General features: G+C 37.4%; 1 non-coding gene across 1 annotated transcript; it reads right to left on the bottom strand.

Moving 5' to 3' along the window:
- Positions 1–13,688: 13,688 nt before the first annotated feature.
- On the bottom strand, positions 13,689–13,770 carry TRNAS-AGA (transfer RNA serine (anticodon AGA)). The gene has a single exon. It is a non-coding gene; the product is annotated as a tRNA-Ser (tRNA).
- Positions 13,771–14,174: the final 404 nt, after the last annotated feature.

Raw genomic sequence — 14,174 nt, forward strand, 5'->3', positions numbered from 1 at the left:
TCTCATCGGCGCAGGTGAAGAAAAGTGCCCCGGACACGATGTTGCCCATGTTGACGAGGGGCGGCGGACCGGTCATTGCCATCAGCCGGTCGAACATCAGGTCCTGCACTTTGTGTCCTTCCTTGATGGTCATCTTCCTTTCAGGATACCCTTCAAGGATGACCGCCATCCTGAGGCTGGCTGCAACGACGTCTCGGTAGGAGCCCTGGGTTTTTGGCTTTTTGGCCTCCCGGGCTTGCTCTAGTGACCCGTCGCTTACCTCCCTTGCACGTTTGGTAGGTGCATCGCTGCTGCTCTGGAGCGCCTGCAGCTTCCTCAGCCGACGATTTCGCCTTTGTGCTGAAGCGCTAGGACCCTCCTGCGTGCCTCTGGGTTTGGTATTGGGGTCAGAGGTCGGTGGCCCACGGGGGCCCCTAGAGGCCACCCCGGTCCTTCCGCTCTGGAAACTCCCGCCACTGCTCCCTGGGGCACTTTCATACGCCGGAGGTTGGGTCGCCTTGTCGACACCGTTCGGGCCTGTTGTGGCGCGTTAGGTTTGCCTTTCGGGCTTCCCCTCCGCCCTTGACCCAACTTTGGTGTTGGCTTTGGCTCCAGCTTGTCGTGGCGGCCCACAGGTTCTCTTGCGAGACACCTCGGTCCAGCAACACGAGTCGCTGTCGCCTCCGCTGACGCCCTCAGTTGGCTTTGCGCTTAGCGCATTAGGTGCTTTCGCACTGGATTGGGTTTGGTTATTGAGATTATCCATACCTTTGTTTGATTTTTGATTCGTCAGTCCGGCTCCTCACCCTCCTCGGAGCCTTCATGTGGGGATGCTTTATAGCACCAAGGCTACCGGACCGATATAGCTCCCCGAAGTGCGTCGCCGACGAGACTAAACGGTGCAAAAACAACTCACCTGTTACCACAACCTGCGAGAGGTTCTGCTCCGCCGTCTGCCGACTCCATCACTCCAGGAAACTCGCCAGCAACCGTCTGACCGGATGCTTCAGCCGCTTGATCGCAGGTGGCTAGCCCTTGACCGCCCGTGTCGGAGGAAATCCAGACCAAAGAGGCGTGTTGCCTCCTGCCAGCCGCAGCTGACATTCAGCTCAACCCCCAGGATTCTTTCATCCACTCCTTACGGGTTCCCGCGCACGGCACAAACACGCAGGAGGTCAATTCTGTCCACCATCTTGACTGTAAGATGATGAACTCGCAAAGGTGTGACCTCAGCATCCTTGCGATAGGCGCCCAGTAGTTTCGGTTATATCCATTTCTGAGGGAACTGGACCAATAACAGGGCAAGCAACCACGGGAAGGATAACTACTGGACTTGCCTTAGGGATCTTCACGACTGTTGCGCTCTCCCCTAAGACCTCGCTCTCACAGTGCTTCTGATGGAGGCACTATGAGGGGTTTGTACTTATGCTACCATGCGTCTGTGCAGGCAAGCGTGTGAAAAGCAAGCGAGAAGCATGTCGTGATTATTCAAACTGCAAAAGCATATGCACATCCCCGCCCCTTTAGGACTATACATAACTATTCATCTTGAATTGTCAAGTGCGAGACATGTTAATATAAATAGTAAGGGCATAAAAAATATTTAACATCTCTTATATTTTTTCTTTCAAAAACATTCAAAAGTACTTTTCCAACTCAAAAATAACCAAAGTCACAAAAAAGATTTTAACTCGATACACGTGTCGTGGTACTCGTGGTTACCCACAAACCGTTGTGTTGTGTTCGTACCACAGATATCTTGTACATCATAGATCGAATTACTATCAAACTGGTGAAAAAACGTGTTAAATATGTACATTGATTTCATGGTTAGTGAGTTGATTTGTGGTTAAATGTTGAGCATAGAGGAATGGAGATAATCTTGACTTAAAATGGTATGGTAAAGATTTTGAAATTTAATTACTGGGCTAATCTGCACTCAGGAGACGTTTTAAGGCAAATCAAAATATTTTGGAGTCCGCTTCCAGTCTCACCGGATGCATCTGAATACCAGTGTTTTATATGGAGCGACTGGCTATCGGACCTCCACAACCCAGTAACCTGGGTTAGAACACTATATCATTCGGTAAGACTGGTTGTCAGACGTTCAAGCTTCTAATTATTGTTAACGACTGTCAAATTTTGCATACGGCAACTGCATCAATGCACTTAAATACTAGAACAGTGTAAGATATAATTATTTTATTATGGTCATTAGGCTGACAACAAGCATTCAATATGTTTAATCATCAATACTATTGACGGTAGTATGACACAAAGAAGCGGCAACTTACATACCGATCATAGATTAGATGATAAGAACACTCTAATGTATTTTTCATGTTCTACTTGACAAGCTATTATTTTGGCCACCGATAGTATCCTGTCTGGAAGGTATTAAACCACTTATTTATCACTGCAAATTTTATAATGACCGAAACGTCAAGGAGAATCTAAATACTATAAAATTAAATGTTTCTTTTCTCCCTATTCGTATATTTTTTCTAACTTACGTCACTTTTAAGGTCCTTACTTTTGGGAGGGATGATATTGTTATTTATAATCATAATAAACATAATCACAATTATACACATTAATTACAAATATTTATCAGTCAAAAAATGCTCCTTTTTTGTGTTGCTTAAAATAGCGACTTCTAATTCAATAGGTATAAATGTAATGAGTAAAAACTAGTGTTAATCAATCTCTACTCCAATGAGAAGTATCATTATCCAACCCCGGTTTCGAAATGATAAATTGACACCAACAATCACCACCATTAATAAACCACTAAAAAAATCTAGACGTCCAACTTAAGCTCAAAAATAAAAGTCAAAAATCAACGTCACAACTTCACATGGTCACTTTGAGCTAATCATTTGACACATCTCGTGATAATCGGACAATCAAAATGGCGATGTCCCCGCGTTTTTTACCTCTGCACCGGAAAGTATCATCTTATTTCGTTATTTGTTTATCTCTGGTTTGTTGACAGCCTTCGCCACGTAATTAGAAAGACAAGGTAGCCTCATCATATATAATCAGAATGACAGGACTTTTGCTCACACAATAACCAACCATAACATATCAGTAAAGAGTTGAAAATCCTTAAGCAAGAGCACATCAAATGAGACAAAATATGCCAAGGAATAAGTAACTCTATTTATAAGCAGGTATGGTTGAAATTTGAATGAAAAGTGTGTGGGGTGACGTTGTCAACCTTTTTTCAAAAATATAATTTTGTCATGGGCTCTGCCATTTTTATTGAGTTCGTCGTGTTTTGTTCTGTTTGGGTTTTAAAAGCTGTTTAGTTCGGTGCTTTGAAATACAACGATTTATTATAAACATACATTTAATAAAACGTATAATATTTCAATCTAATTGACGTCCCATTGTTCTTTTGTCGATCTATAGGTGTATACCAACTCACAAAATTGCTTGAAGAACATCATTTTTTAAACAGTTGCAGATATAGATTAAATGGCCATAACCATTTTAATTGCATACCACGTCAACATATAATACAATATATAATTTTATATTACCAAATGACCTAAGAATCAGCTATGACCTAGCTTGATAGCAGTATCCGTAAAGACCCTTATACCCTTCAGATTAGTTCATATACATAACGATTTATATTCAAAATTCTGCAGTAGTCTTCCCATTTTCTACACACTTTCATAATATATAGTAACAAATCGTATAAGTTATCTTATCCGGCTAATACGCTTAATCCGTATAATCTAGTAATACGGACGGACAGATAGATCGCTGCTATATTAGTTTTTGCACGTGACGCGCACAATTGCAGATGCTGACTTTAGGGCGCGGTCAACGGGTTACAAACTTGCTACTATTTGACCAACACCAATCTGCTCACGTAAACATTTCATCTATTAGAGAGATGGTTCTAAAAAAGCATATCTTTAGGTATCTCCATACAAAATATCATTAAGTCCGTTCATTGGTAGTCCTAAAAGCGTAACCTGCGTAACATACAGACTAACCCTCTTATTTATAAAAATTTAAGAAGTGATGAAAGGCCTATAAAGAGTTTTGTTTCTTTCACTCCTTAGTGAAATGAAAAAGAGAAAACATATTGCAGTAGCTTTTTAACTAAAATTGGTTTATAGTGTGTTTATGAATAAGAGGGTAACTTTCCAAAGAAACTGCCACAAGAAACACAGGCGAGCTGATATTATACACATCCATAAAATAAGTTAGGAAATGAAAAAACAAATGACTACCAAAATAAGTACTCATTTTTTAAAACTATATATAAGCTAAAATGACAATCTTAATGGCTCTTATATTTTGCATCAAGCCATCCAGTTTTGTTAATGTGGCTATCATTCTTAAAAATAGTTTTCTGGAGTGACAGCTTCTGGTTATTAACTGTTTTAGCTAGTCATTGAGACTACAGCCTTACCCACATATCTATTGAGATGACTGCTATCACACTACAGACAGATAGATATTATCTCAAAGCTTAACCGGTTTTCCGAATCTGTTCAAAAATTGACAACATGATCGAAAATCTTAAACATTATAGGATAAGAATCTTTTGCCTTAACAATAAGAGTTGCATTTTCTCGTATATTTCCTTATATTGATTCAAATAGGTATTATTTTTCGTCAGTATAAAGTTTTTAATTTCTCGCAACTTGTATAGGTAATATTATAATGATAAAGTTCCTAAGCGCGATTTGCAATTAAAGGTTAGAATACCCTATTTCCTTACCCGACGTTAATACCAAGTTACACCGGTCGACCATTTTCATAATGTTAAGAGTAACATCTTTCTAGTCTTAATTACAATACCTTTTAAATTAAGTTGCTATAACGATGAAAGAAACATCGTGAAGAAACCTAGCAAACTTGACAGTTCTTAAAACCGTTCTTGAAGATGATTTTTCCAAACTGACACTAATCTACAATCTAACCGTCTCTCATTTCGATGAAAGTATATTATTATGTTTAGCGTTAGTACAGACCAGCCAAGCTTTCCTTCCAGCTATGTTGGAGTCGGCTTCCAGTCTCATCAGATGCAGCTGGATACCAATATTTCTCTTGGAGCGACTGCCTATCGCACCTCCAAAAATCTTTGATAATGACAGCCGGGTTCCACCACTTAATGTGCTTTCCGAAACACGGAGGAACTCGGAATGTATAATATGGCCACCCATCCACGGAACAACCTCGGCTAGTAGCTTACCCTGAGAGATCGATCCGCGCGGCTGTTGTGTACTCAGCCACGAGCTCGTCTTAGTTACAGAGCTAGGCGGACCAGAACTTAATAACATTACTATGCAAAGTAGAAGCATCCAATAAACCTGTTCAAAAAAAATACCTACATAGATAAAAGATAACCACCAAAAACTCCACAGAGGCGACGAAATCTAAAATAATTGCTAGCTACCGAGTTTGTTTGCTGATAACAAATGATATATTATGTGCACACACACCGTATCTGTACCGACTTATCAACACACGTTGTATAAACCTTATAGCTTAAGAAATAAGGTTTATTTTAGCGTGTTTGTGTGGTGGTAGTTACTTTGTTTGTTAGATAGAAATGTTGTCACCGAACAATAATTATTTCGACACGGTATTGTAATTGCAAGCGGTTGATATTTGGCTGTCAATTATATTAGGTGCTCTCGATCATCAATATTTGTTCATTATTTTGGCTATTTTGTGTAGAATACTTGGTTGTGAGAGTATTTTACTTTCTTTGTGAATGAGTCTTTATATTTAGCTTATAGCTGTTTATTGAGGCACATGCTGTACAGTTTGACTCCCGGGTTAAAAATAAATAAATTTAACCCATTACTGTCCCACTGCTGGGCAAGGGTCTCCTCCCGTAATGAGGGAGGGGTTAGGCCTTAAGTCCACCACGCTGGCCAAGTGCGGGTTGGGGACTTTGCATGCCCTCAATAAATGTATTAAACAAATTTTAGGCATGCAAGGTTTCCTCACGATGTTTTCCCTTCACCGTTGGAGCATGTGATAATTATTTCTAATACACACATAACTTCGAAAAGTCATTGGTGTGTTGCCTCGGATTCGAACCTGCGACCACTGGTGTGGGAGGTGTCAACTTATGCCACTCGGCTGCTTCCCGGGTTAGACAAAGTGAATTTGAATCATCAATAACGCTAGCGTTTGAAATCAGTAAATCCTTTAGCAGCGACTTTTTAGTGTAAAAAGGTGTAAACTACATACATTCATAGGGCTAAGTTGAGACCAAAGACTTGGTTACTTGCAAACTCTTCTTGCCTCATTGACATCTATCATACCGGACTACCTTATGCCTAAACTGTTATTTTTATGTATATCATATTTTAGAAAATTTCTGCAAATGTAGACATATTCATCTCTCATTTGCTTTTAACGAAAGTATGATATTTTTTTTCCATCTTTAAGTTAACTATACAAAAGAGCGTTTTCTGGTATATTTTTACAGAATAGTAAAATTAACAAGTAAGTGGTCAACTTGATTGTTACAGTAATTAATACCTCTTGTATTCATCACAGTATTTCACCATTCAATAACCATACTATTATCATTTAGAACTTTGATATCTACGTCATATTTCAAACAGATAATCCGTGTAATCTTCAAAGCAAGATGTTTCATATGTTTTAATCCACTTAGAAACATGAGTGGGAAATCCCAGATTACTTCAAGAGACATCTTTATCTATGATTATTGTATTATCCATATTTATTTACAATATCATCATTGTGTTATGAGATTCGTTGACAGTAGTACTAGTGTGAATTTGTAGCATGACTTTCGAGTTTTACTCACTGATCGTATTTTGTCTTTGTGATTTTATACAGTCGGTACTATCGAGTACCGAGAGTTTGACATTTAAAATGTTCTGCAAAAATAGTTCTTACGGTGCCCGCTAGAGGCGGTGTTGAAAGTCGTTAGTAAAGAATCGCGCTACTATACAAAAATTCTTTGTTGCAATTATACAGCATAGTGCTCGGAAAGTCGGCGTGCTTGAGAATGTTATAGTTTTTAATAATATTTCCACATTTATAGTCCATCGTGGCATGAAGTTGTTATGGGAAAATCAGATGAAAAGAGGTTAGTCCTTTGCAGCAGTGGGACACCCAGCTGGCTATATAAAAAAGAAGTTCCTACCATCGTTATTTTAGCCCATTTGGTGTTGATTAGTAGTTCAGTCTTTATTCTTTTTATCAAAATCGGTTCAGCGGTTGAGCAGTAAATACATAACAGACTGACTGTCTCCAATCAAAAGTCCTTCAGCATTATTTTCGACTTGACTGAAAGCACGTGACTATTAATTAAAATACAAAAAACAAGACAGAGGATTAGCTCGATTAAATCAGTGCTTGCGCATTTTATAGATAAAGAAATATAATTTTAAAATCCTCAAGTACCTAATTGTCTCTTGATTACCTTTGTGGTCTGCCTCATACGATCAATGGGTGGGGGGTTCGATTTTCGAGTCGAATGAAGAAAATTGGGCTTCTACAATTTATATTACAATATCCTCAGAGTTTAGTAACAGACTCTCTGGTATATGGTAATAGACTCGCCCTCTATTACAAAGTAATGGCGAAACATGTACTGCATATACCCCCGTCTAAACCTTCCGATATAACAAGCGTAATGTTACGTATGTATGATGTATGACATTTATGACAAAATCAAAATAAATGCTTTAAAACAATGATCGTCTTTATCGTATATTGTACTCAAAGATTCGCATCTCAAGTGTGTGCGAATAAAATATTTCTAATAATATACTGTGACGTCACAGTTCAATTTCAAGATAACTGGGTATTTCACAAGTCGTTTTTTTATCTGTAAACATTGCTTATCTGTATCGATATTAGTGGTCCTGTATTTTGTTAAAACGTTCTAGAATTCAGTACGATGTGATTTTTTGTCATGTAGAACAAGTTTTTTTAAAGATTGATTGTTTTGGTTAGTAAAGTTAGTAACTAGTATCTTTTATCGAAGGAAATACGTAATACTATGGCATTTGACTCGATATGGCTCCAACTTTATATGGAAAACATACAACTTATGCATAAACATCAACGCATAAAAAAACATTTTGCGTGCTATCGTCCCTACATGTTAGTAAAACATTTAATTTAATTAAACATAAAAATCAGCTTAGTAAATATTTGCGTAAAGACAATAATGACTACTAAAATATGTAATGTCGATTGTCGAAAGTCCTCAATAGTCTTAGAACGTTTCAAGCTAGAAATTGTTTGTGTGGAATCAATACATTATTATTGGTGATAGGCTCCCCATATTGACAATTAATAAAAGAATAGCCGTTGTAGGTTTACATGATATAATAATATGGGAAATTACTGTTGGATGTGAAATATTAGACGAGACGTGTTCATGGAAACTGTATGTAATTGCGACTGCACGTACTTAAACCTTATTTAAACCTACAGCAGTAAATCAATCTAAAAAAATCGCAAACGAATCAAAAACTTGCTTATATTAAAGTAGGGAGTGATAAACGCAAAATATTTGCGCCATGTCCTCGTCTTAAGGCCAAACAAAAACACGTTACAAGATATCTTCACGCTTCACTGCCTAAGGGATTAAGATAGGAATAACGATAAGATTCATACCAACTACATACAAGTTATAAAAATCAAAATTTACCGTTATCTTTATGTGTCTATAATGTTGCGGCTATCGATGTGATAACGAAATTAGGTGGCGCTAGTTTATAATTCATTTACTATTTATAGCAAAGAATAGTTGTTATTTGTAAATTAGGTCGTTTTGGTGGACGACTTCTAATGCTACTTAAGATTTGCTGAGGAAAGATGGTTGATGAATAATGTTAATGCATGCAGAGTAGTCTTTAGTCCGTAAATTGAGCCATACGATATATCTACTTATTGGAAGTGTAACTTTATGAGTAATATATTGCGATGTAACATTTATGTGCAGCATTGATAACAAAAGATTGCGGATTGTGTAAAAAGACAGTATTTTTACACAATCCACAATCTTTTTGAGCTTCCTGAGCTAAAAATAATTATTAAATTGAATTATTAGTTCTTAAAAGCGAAACTAGAGGAAGTCGGATAAAGTATAAGGAAAGCTTGCCCACTAACACATGGAACGAATATTAAATTATTCACCACATATTAATCAATCTATTATACCTAAGTTAGAGTAAGCTTAAAGCGAACAAGGCCGATATTAAAGAAACTTTATACGAAAAGATTTACAACATCAATCTATTAATAGTGTATCGGGGTGAGCAGCGAACAGTGTACACACCATTGTTAGGTGTTCGTGCAACACAAACATACAGACGGAAGTACGACACCCGATAGCGTGATGATACGCTGATAACAGCTTGTTTCAAACGACTTCAGATTGGGACGAAACTTACGTTGACAAGAAGTTTACTTCGTAACTACAGTGAAGTTCATCTGTACTAATCTATACTATAATATTATACTAATCTATACTATCTATACTAATATTATAAAGCTGAAGGGTTTGTTTGTTTGTTTGTTTGTTTGAACGCGCTAATCTCAGGAACTACAGGTCCGATTTGAAAAATTCTTTCAGCATTAGATAGCCTATTTATTGAGGAAGGTTATAGGCTATATACCATCACGCTACGACCAATAGGAGCGGAGTAGCAACGCGAATTGTTACAAAAACGGGACAATTATGACGCATTCTCTCTTATGTGACGCAAGTGAAGTTGCGCGGGTCAGCTAGTATAGTATCCATGCCAGTTACATCTGTGTGTTTGAACATAGCAACAATCAAAATCTAAATATGTATGAGATATTATGAGGCGAAGGAGAAGACAACGGTGTTTCCTCGTTTACAAAATTACGTTTGTACCCACATGAAATATCTAATAAGAGGCCTAAACACAAATCTGAGATTATCTTAAAATGTCCTTTTCTATAAATATTGGGTTAATAAATTATCAAGGCGTTATTTTATCTTAACTGAAAAATGTATATAAAAAAGAGAAGAAATAAAGGAACTCATGCTTACTAAGACAACGTGTTAACCGATTGCATGAACTATACTTTTATTCCGCTCCTACAAACAGTGATTTAAAACACGAAACTGCTAAACCACATAGTTCAAATTCAACACAAACCTCCGGGATGCTCTAACCAAAAATATGTGACAAGTTACCTGTAAGTCCCGGGGGAACAGACGCAGTGGGACCATCCATCTTGTCCCGGGAACTTGGTCCACGCCCGGAAATTATTCATATTATACCTTGTACCGCAGTTTGGAACGTGTTGTTTGAGAAGAATAAAGTTTTTTAGATACTCTTTTAATAGGTAGAAATATATAAGAGATAAAACTTGTATGTACGTACATTTTCTTTTACTTCATGAAGAAATTTTCACGTAAAGAACACCCGGATGGAGAAAATAATAGGTATTATCAGATATGTATCTTTTACTTTATGTTAGTGTTATGTGACTCTGAAACCGAATGCATTTAAAGCTCTTATATATCTTTCTAATCAACAGCTACCTTACCGTCGGAACACGGAAAAATATTTATTTAAAAATGGCTACCTTTTTGGTAAAGCCGCTACAAAGTTCCCACTGCCTATGAGTGTAATTCACTACTATCAATTTAGCAATACAACAGGCGCTTATTTTCTTACTTCTAATATTAGAAAAATAATATACAGAACCAGCTTTTGAATACCTAAAGCTTTTTGAAGGACTACAATCGATGACACGTAAAACAATCTGGACAGAAAAACCTAGCAACAATATTCGCCTACCTAGAATTCGAACTCAAGACTCCGCTTCAGACTTCCCTACATTGTCATAAAGACAATCATGTATGATATCTATCAATCACCAGAGGTCATTACACTCTCCTGACCCCGACCTCCTGTGCCCTGCGACAAAGAGCCGATTGTCTCAAAGATCAATGACAAACACCGCGTTATCTGTCTTATCACCGGCTTTCCCTCCAATATACTACAATGACACCATAAATTTGTGACCGTGGGAAGAAACAATTTACTGTTCGGGGACTTGAGAAAATTATATTTTAATATTATAATGCAACGTGTATTAAATACAGCTGAAAATTTAAGGATATGATCGTGGTTACGAGCTAATTTTGAGGCAGGCTGAGTCAACAAATAAGGTATCCTAACCTTTAATTGTCAATCTCGTTTAAAATTCGTTCGTTTTGAATCTCGATTAATGTTTAACAATATATACATGATGAAAATTGCTAGAGTTTCATCACTAACTACCCTCTTCAGAAGCGTCGTTGCATGTATAAGCTACTGCATTTGAACTTTTTCTTTGTTTACAACAACCCTTCTGTATTCTACTACTAAGCAAAGGTTTCTCACCTCGATTACAGCACTCCTCTGTTGTTGGCTGCTTCTTTTCTCAGCATCGCACCCAAATCAACCCTTCATTTTCATCTGGGTCCTCCCCGTCGGCGCCGGCAATCTGCAAAACAGGAAGCAATACTATCATACATATTATCTATTCTTATATTGTTATCTTTAAACCTAGTTAGAATATTTTCTTCATACCTACTTAGTTCCGATCCGGTTTAACGAATTATTATCGTCAGATGAAACATAAAACATTGTGCAATCAATTTATTTATAATATAGTAGTACACACATAAATTCACGCCATTTTCCCATAATGGTAGGCAGAGACCACAGCATGCCACTTGGTACGGTCCTGACAAACATTTCTTGCCTCATTCACATCCATACATCTTGTCATACAGGACTGCCGGTTATGAGTACTATGCAGCTAACCTTTTTTTAAAACATAAATAATTGCTATAATATTTAAAACCAAAAGTTTTGTGGCGTATATCTCTAAAAGCTTTATGACAGAAACGTATAAAAAGGCGATGGAGTTTTGCAGTACTCTTCATAACATTGCAATTAAGACCACAATAACCAATTAAATCAGTCATCCAAACTTCAAATCGTTTCACCCTTGAACCGCGCCTAGACCTTGAGCTGTCAAAGTGACAGGTGTCAAAGTGACAGTTGCCGATGACAGCGGCTGTCATCGCGCCGGGGCGGAGCGCCGCGTGATTAATTAACGGCTAATTGATTTGACAGTGGTTTAGCATTAGGCTGGTTGTATGTGATACGGCTTGTTATAGTTCGGTTAATTGATTTTATGGTTGGAATATTGTTGTTTTATATATGTAACTTATTAGAATGTCTTTTTTTTTAAGTACTAAGGTCTAAGTACGTAGTGGCGCTTTCTACTCTCTCACGGCTTAATAACTGAACCGAGTAACAAGAAAGCTGCCAGGGCGATAGCTTACTTATTTGGTAAAAGAAAATGTTTTAAGCGGTCAGAATCTAGGTCTATATCGTATTCATTTTATCGCCTTAGTTAACTGAAGAGAAAGAATAATTGATGGAGTCATATGGTGTTATTTCAGATTTCATAAATGTGCACTAAAGTTAAGGATATTTACAAAATAACAGGCTAAAACCATATTCACACATTTTTACAGCAGTTGACATTGCAACTGCAGAAAATTTATGAACACGATTTCATCAAGAATAGCACTTTTATTAGCCTGAAATAGTGTATCATCTGCCTAATTCTATCTAGTCCACAAACAAAACAAGTTACATCATAATATTATTTAATGTTACTCAATAATTATTATATAGCGAGCTGTCAAACTTGCAAACCACACGTGTCTCTCAAATAAGAGTTTATCAAAATGGATTTATGAATTTGCGAGTAATTAGCTTACTCCCTTTTAGATATAAAATCATATGCATCATTGGAATACTGGTAGATGATATTATAATATGCTCAGTATAAATATAACTGTGTATGCGACTGTCGCGCAAAGATCTTGGGTTGAAATCCTGGATCGGGCCAAGAAGTCTTTTCCGGGTTTTTCTGTTAAGAATTTTTTAACGATTTCCCGGAGTTAGTTAGTTGAGGTTGTTCCGTGCCTCGGAGATCACATAAAGCCGGCGTTGAAGTAATGTAGTTTTCTCGATGAGGTATTATACACAGAATATTTTTTTTTTTTTTTAAAAAGACAACTCCCGCACTAAGAATTGCTCTTGTGGCGCGGGGACTTTTACAAACATACAAACAACGGACACAAAGCACAACCAGACCCGAAACAATTATTTGTGGATCGCACAAATAATTGTCCCGTGTGGGAATCGAACCCACGACCTCCCGTTGCAGTGGTATCGGCGTGGCGACCTAAACCACTGCGCCACGGAGGCAGTCAAAATTTAAAATCCCTCTATTAGATCTGTACGTTAGTCGAGTCTATTCCACTACTTTCATTGCGTTTAAACAAAAACACTCTTGAGCTGTTCATCTGCACTTTCATGCTGTACAATTCTAATAAACACGAAAATCAGTCTATTTGTTTATCTACCGGCTACACTTTGATAGCAAATTCGTATAAACATTCTAGAGGACATAGAGATAATGAAAGACCAATGAGTCGAACGTAAACTACAAGCTTTTTAACCCTTAAGATGCCATGAGTGAGCTAGTATTAATATTAATTCCTGCACATAGGACGTCATTTATGTTGTCACCACAAAAGAAAACAAATAATTTAATAAATTCCGTCAACGGAAGCGTATATAATTATAGCAATATTAATCCAATCATATCTAAAAAATACACAAAAAGTATTTCGCAGTCGGTAGGATTCGAACCTACGCTCCCAGAGGGAATCTGATTTCTAGTCAGACGCCTTAACCGCTCGGCCACGACTGCCCCATGCGAAGTGACTAGAAATTGGCATTTAAACAAGTATTCATATTGTTAGTGTCTAGTTTTACTTTGATTAGTTTTTGTATTAATAGCAGAAAATCTGCGTGTATTATTGTTTCACATAATAAGAAAACTAGCTGTTGCCGACGGATCTATTCGCATGTAAGAAAAATAAGTATTTTCTTTAAACAAGTACTTAACGAGTCCATTTTTCTCCTGGTATTCTGGAGGCTCTACTCACATATTTAATATTTCATCTCCCATATCAGGCGCGGAGGGGAGGATTTTTTCTCTCCAGATTTTTTGCCAAAAGAGTTTTATTACTTTGTTCTTCATTGGTTGGTTTAAATGTAAAAACAAGACAGCCAGTACCAGATAGCCGTTTTAGGCTATAAATGGATTCGTCT

This window comes from Anticarsia gemmatalis, chromosome 11 (genome assembly GCF_050436995.1).
Source record: "Anticarsia gemmatalis isolate Benzon Research Colony breed Stoneville strain chromosome 11, ilAntGemm2 primary, whole genome shotgun sequence".
In the NCBI taxonomy this organism is placed as follows: Eukaryota; Metazoa; Arthropoda; class Insecta; order Lepidoptera; family Erebidae; genus Anticarsia; species Anticarsia gemmatalis.